The 6,812-nt window shown below is 40.9% G+C and overlaps 1 pseudogene; it reads left to right on the top strand.

Moving 5' to 3' along the window:
* Positions 1-3,335: 3,335 nt before the first annotated feature.
* Positions 3,336-3,454, top strand: LOC134984852 (5S ribosomal RNA; annotated as a pseudogene).
* The last annotated feature ends 3,358 nt before the right edge of the window (positions 3,455-6,812 follow it).

Below are 6,812 nucleotides of genomic sequence, written 5' to 3' on the forward strand. Positions count from 1 at the left end.
ACCTAGACGGAGGTTTAGTCACACCTAGGCAATAGCTTAGGTTCCTGAGTTTAATCATGGACAGGCGCGATGAGGCATGACTGGATATTCAGCATGCAATACACATCTCCACCACTGGGTGGCTAATGCTTCACTAATCCAGTACTTTAGTTTGAATAGCAGCAGATTGATCTTCTGTACAAGCTCTGGCAAATGGTCAGTGACGACTGTAATGTTAATATACAGTCCTGTACTGCATAGTGTACACACAGATGGTGACCAATGGTCAGACGGACAGAGTAAAAAAGAAAAAATAGTTTATTCAGATGCAAACTAACATGTTAAAACACTTGTGTAAGCAGACGCAACTAATGTGTGAACACTTGTGTATGCAGACGCACCTAATGTGTGAAAGGAATAATGTAGCAAATTGACTTTACAGTATGTAAAGTGCACAAAATGAGCATCCGAGTCCCCTAATGGCATAAACAAACACCAATGGGAAGGAATCGCTCTTTGCAGTACTTTTACACATGAACTTGAGAATCTTCCATGCAGTGTTGTGGGCTAGCGATGAAGGCTCTCATCTGCCACGCTGAGAGTCCCGGGTTCGATTCCCAAAATGTCAGGTTATTTTTGTATTCCCGTGACATCAACTTTATCATTATTTTTTTTCTGTGTAATCCATTGTAAAACATTCAAAGGAAGGGTGCACACAGGTTTCACACAAATCGGGGTAAATCTGCAGGAGTGACTCATTCGCTATCTAACATACACAGCGGTAATGAGCACCTATAGACATACCAGTAAATATAAATTAGTGTATTCTGATGCAACTAACTGTTCGAGCAACAGTACTGTAGATCGTCGGCGTTAGAGAATCTGTGTTGTACATTATAAGCTGTTCGTTCTAATTAGTACTCTAATAGAAAAAACTGTACAGAGATACTAAGGACAGTGATTTGGCATCCAGGAACTTAGGGATGAGCTTTTATTTCTCTCCATTATACTTAATACTACGGGATTTGGACGCTCACATATCCCAAACATCAATAGACCATACTGTACCTGTAACACGTTCGTTTGCATCTGTATATGCTGTACTATTTGCACCTGTACTGTATATACTGTTATAGACTGTATGACATACTGTAGCGTAATGAGACGCACCAGTAAAGTAGTTCTTACGCTGTAGTTCAGTATTGTATGTTAATGGAGACCACACGCTTGCGCATTGGTGATTTAAAAAAGCGACATCTGGTGGATGATCTTAGGTATTACACTCAAAGGTAACGCCAAACGCTCTGTGTGCCTTCCTACGACTAGGCGCGCCTCCTTGCGCCCAGGTACGCTGCGTATGCCTGATCGCGACTAACGCCTCAGCCAGCCAAGATAACGGAGGACCCGTCTGTATATTTAGTTCCTAAATAATACATCCCAAATGCTTAGGTCTTTTTTCTGCTGTTTATTTTGTATCTTGTGCTTTGTGTGAATGTCTAATACCAGTTTCCACAATCTGTATTGCTGCACGACAATATGGCGGCCATTGGAACGTGTTTTCACTTCTAGTTTGCCTAACTTGTTGCAGACACTCATCTTGATCAGGAGTGTCGAGTGTTTTCTGATACAAGATCCTGTCCATATATACCCTGTACATTATCATGTGCATTAGAGTCACCCAGGTTCCATCTGCGGTGGTTTGTTGTATGTTACATCTATATGGTGCGGATACTCCCCTGTATGATTTCATAATAAAAGCTTTTGTCTGCATCTAATTATTGCATTAAAGCTTTTATTTTTTATTCTGTTTTATATTCCCGTCTGAGTAATTACGCCATAATGTCTAATCTCGGAGTGGACCCCAGAAGATGTAAAGAAACCGTGTAAGTTTACCATCATTCTGTTTCGTGTAAGCATACAGGTTAGTGATGGCACGGTGGTCACTGACCGTCACATTCAGGTGGTATAATGGAAGTGGGAATGTCTGGGCTTATTCTAGTCTACTGCAGAAATAAAAAACTCAGCCTTTATCCTGCTTAAAAAAATTACAAAGCACATAAATCAAGCTTCGTAGGACAAGACAGTGTCCACATTAATGGTGGCACATCATATGGGCCCTCATTCCGAGTTGTTCGCTCGTAATTTTTTTTTTGCAACGGAGCGATTAGTCGCTAATGCGCATGCGCAATGTTCGCAGTGCATCTGCGCCAAGTAAATTTGCTAATAAGTTTGGTATTTTACTCACGGCTTTATGAAGAAATTTCTTCGTTCTGGTGATCGGAGTGTGATTGACAGGAAGTGGGTGTTTCTGGGCGGAAACTGGACGTTTTATGGGTGTGTGCGAAAAAACGCTTGCTTTTCTGGGAAAAACGCGGGAGTGTCTGAAGAAACGGGGGAGTGTCTGGGTGAACGCTGGGTGTGTTTGTGATGTCAAACCAGGAACGAAACTGACTGAACTGATCGCAGTGTAGGAGTAAGTCTCGAGCTACTCAGAAACTGCAAAGAAATTTCTATACGCAAATCTGCTAATCTTGCGTTCGCAATTCTGCTAAGCTAAAATACACTCCCAGAGGGTGGCGGCTTAGCGTGTGCAAAGCTGCTAAAAGCAGCTAGCGAGCGAACAACTCGGAATGAGGGCCATAGGCTGAAGACCCATGCTTCTGGTATATATGGCATAACTCACTCTTTGCCCACAAAAACCTTCCTTTCACCATTCACAATGTCCACCATTGCCCCTTAAGAAGGGACACAACTTTCCTTTGCTTGTTCCACCTCCTCCTCTACAGAGCCCAGGACCACCTTCATGTTTGTCAAGGGGCGCTTGGACCCCGAAACGTCGGATCACTTGTGTGTGAAATACACTTGAATCTCAAACAGACTTGGAGTGCCGCCTGCTTTGTTGTTTACTATATATATATATATATATATATATATATATATATATATCTTTAGGATTGTTGAAGTATCTTCAATTTGTGATTTTGCTAAAATATGATAAAACCACAGGATATCTGCTTTTGGGAACTAATGTTTATTGGAATTTTGTGTGCTAAATCATATACACCCAGAATTGGGGATTAATCCCTGTTAGACAATTATATATAATCTGTGTGTTTCTCATTGAACTGAATTTTATGCATTATTGGGGATCAATCCCTGTTATATTATCATACTCAGCTATTGTACTTACATCACTGCCTGATTTCTTTTGCTCTCATTAGTATAACAATCAGCACAAATGTTGCTTAATGCTCTGTTCTTGTACCAACAATAATTCAGACATTTATGATATGCTCAAAATAATGTGTATGAGTATCCGCACACTGGAATTGACTGCACAGATTGGAGATTTAGCCACCTACGGTCAAACCGCACTGAGTATGCCCAATCTCGTCTGATCTTGGAAGCCATACACTGCAGGGCCTGGTCAGTACCCGGTTGCGAGACCACGAGGGAATACTAGGTACCGTAGGTATTTTATTCTCCAGTCATTTGTGTCCTTCCGATTTTCTGTGCAGATCCAGGTATTTAATTTCTACTTTCCTTTTCAATTGTGCTAGTCTGACAGGCTACAGCTGAACCCAACGGAGTTACCCTATTCCCAATTAAAAAAATTATCAATTAAGGAAATCTCTAGACCACTAAGGGAATAAAGATAAATTCGCTCATCTAAATCCTATCGCTCGAAATTGTAGCAATTATGCTTTGAAAAATTATTCATCTATATTTGCCTTCTCCCTCTCTTTTTAAGTATATCTCATAAAAGTTAAGTATTCATTTTCTCATATTTCATCATCTTATTAATTAATTTTTTCATAAGTGTGCCCTGGAAAAGATATATAGCTGCCTTTGTCTTTTTTCTCTTATAAAAGACCACACCCCTTGTTATAGGATACTAGACATCGCCTTCCAACCTTTATCTGACCCTTCCTATCATGCAACGGCGAATCCCTTAGTCCTGGAACTGTTTAAACTATTGATACTCGCTGATGTGGTGCAAGGGAGTTATATCTAAAATGTACACTATTTGGGTTAAATATGTAATGTTCTAATAAACCTCTACGCGCTCACAAACTCCGTCGTAAATACCCATATCACGCGCATGATCGCAGGAGCGATCCTACGCAAATTGCGGATATGTGCACGCACGGCGGATTGAGTGCACGCGCAGCAGGCATGTGCATGGGGTTAGTACAGGGCATATGCATTACAATATTTTTCGACTTTTACATTTGTTAATACCAGGTATAAGATTGCATTGTACCTGGTGGGTTCCTCAATTAGTTGAACTAAGTAGTTATCATTAAGTGTGTTTAAGAACCTATTACCCCTAGCAGTATCACATGAATCGTTTTTCCAGTTTTTCTCTGGATATTTAAAATCTCCCATCACTACCATGTCTCCTACTCCTGCTGCTCTTTCAATTTGCTTCAGTAACAATTCCTCGTTAGATACATTAATACCAGGCGGCCTGTAGCATACTCCTAATACTACCTTTTTTATTCCCTTTTAGCCACATGCAATTTCTACCCCATAGCATCTCGACCGTATCTACAGTCTCCTCCTGCAAATCCTCCCATATATCAGTTTTTAAAAATGGTTTTACGTAAAGGCACACCCCTCCACCCTTAAGTTGCCTTAAGTTTCTTGCCTAATTCCCTATAGTCTTTTTTTAAGGACATCCCACCTTCTGCTGACTTTGTCATTGGTGCCAACATGCACAAAGACCACCGGGTCTTTCCCAGCCCCTCCCAACAATCTATCTACCCGGTCCGCGATGTGCCGCACTAGAGCACCCGGGAGACAACAGACTGTACGGCGATCATGGTCCGGGTAGCAGATTGCTCTATCTGCCTTCCTGATGATAGAGTCCCCCTACCACCACCATCTGACTAGGTACCTCACTATCTTTTGTCCCAACTGTGCCAGAGGGGCTGCTCCTCTGGATGCTAGAGGGAGCAGTCCCCTCCTCCACCGTCATTTCCTCAGTATCATCCTCCGAATCTTCGTCCTGCCGTGCAAATTTATTCGGTTTGATAGTCCGAAGATGTCGAGGTCAACAAGTATCCAGCCAAGAGTCATTACCTTCACTATCTTTATGCACTACTTTCTCCGACTGATCCTCCCTGGTGAATACTGAGGAAAAAAATTGTTCAGTATTTCCGCTTTTATTTTATCATTGTTTATTAAAGCTCCCAATTCATCTTTTAATGGGCCTACGTTCTCCTTCTTTAACCTTTTACTGTTTATGTATTTATAAAACGGTTTAGGATTGCTTTTACTCTCTCTAGCGATTTGCTTTTTGTTTACAATTTTTGCTGCGATTATTACTTTTTTGCATTTTTTATTGCATTCCTTGTAATGCTGGAATGACTCCTCCCCTCCATTAGATTTAAATGTTTTGAAAGCACGCCTCTTTTTAGCCATTGCTTCTTTGACCTCCTTATTAAGCCACATTGGTTTGTTTTTAGTACTCCATGCTCATGGGAATGAATTTGTGAATATGAGCATAGGAATGAATTTGTGAATATTGCTATCAAGCAACCCTTTCAAAGCATCCCACATTACTGTTGTGTCTTTACCATGAAACAAAACTTCCCAATCAATCTCGTTTAGTGCCTGTCTCAGCATATTGAAATTAGCTTTTCTAAGGTTAAATGTTTTAGTTGTTCCCTTATAGCTGTTTCTTGATACTGATGTCGAATGTGATCATATAGTGGTCACTGTTTCCCAAAGTCTCCCCAACTTTAGTGTTTTATATAATGTCCACATTATTGGTAATAACTAGGTCCAGAATAGTTTTACCTCTAACCATATAAAAACATCGATGTATATTTTATTTCTAAAATAATTAAGATCTGGTGTGGTCACAACACCCTCAACTGCATACCAATTATAATTTAATAATTCTCATTCGTAAAATTAAGTGTGCTGATTAGAATAATGTCCAGACCGGCAATATATTATGCCACAGATTCAGTCCGTAATAGGATCCTTTATATTAATTTACACCCAATGATAGAAGGACACCGGTGTTTTCATCCAGAAACTGTGCACCACAAATAAGTACAGTCACAGGTACCTTTGCTCACTCTGTCCCTTGTGCTTGTAATACGGGACCTGTTTGCAAGTTTGAGGAGCTTTAAGTGTGACCCGAGCGTCCCCGGAATTACACGGTGTAATGGACAACTGTTACCTGTGCGTTGTAGCGGTGTGGTGCATATGTGAAACAGCTTCTGTGTCCGTGCAGCAGGGTGAAGAAAGGTTTCCGTACGGGCAGCCCGACAGTTCTCACGAGGGGGCTAATACTGTTGCTCAACCCACTTCAGCAGTCAGCCGCCTCGCTACTCCGGCTTCCAAAGATCACTGTTCTCTCCGACACTGTGTGAATATAATTTCCACGATTTGCTCGTAGCAGGTGCCAAGTGCTCTGGAGATGCCGGGGGACGGTCTGGACAATTCAGCAGTCAGCAGTCACTTAAACAAGGAGTCCTAGACGCGTTTCGTAACATCCAGTTACTTCTTCCATAGGCGGTACCGCACCGGTGTCCTTCTATCATTGGGTGTAAATTAATATAAAGGATCCTATTACGGACTGAATCTGTGGCATAATATATTGCCGGTCTGGACATTATTCTAATCAGCACACTTAATTTTACGAATGAGCATTATTAAATTATAATTGGTATGCAGTTGAGGGTGTTGTGACCACACCAGATCTTAATTATTTTAGAAATAAAATATACATCGATGTTTTTACATGGTTATATGTTTAAATAAATATTTACAATTAAGAATGGTGTGGAACAATTAATTGGTTCTATAGCGCGACC

The sequence above is a fragment of the Pseudophryne corroboree genome (genome assembly GCF_028390025.1).
Source record: "Pseudophryne corroboree isolate aPseCor3 chromosome 3 unlocalized genomic scaffold, aPseCor3.hap2 SUPER_3_unloc_87, whole genome shotgun sequence".
Classification (NCBI taxonomy): domain Eukaryota; kingdom Metazoa; phylum Chordata; class Amphibia; order Anura; family Myobatrachidae; genus Pseudophryne; species Pseudophryne corroboree.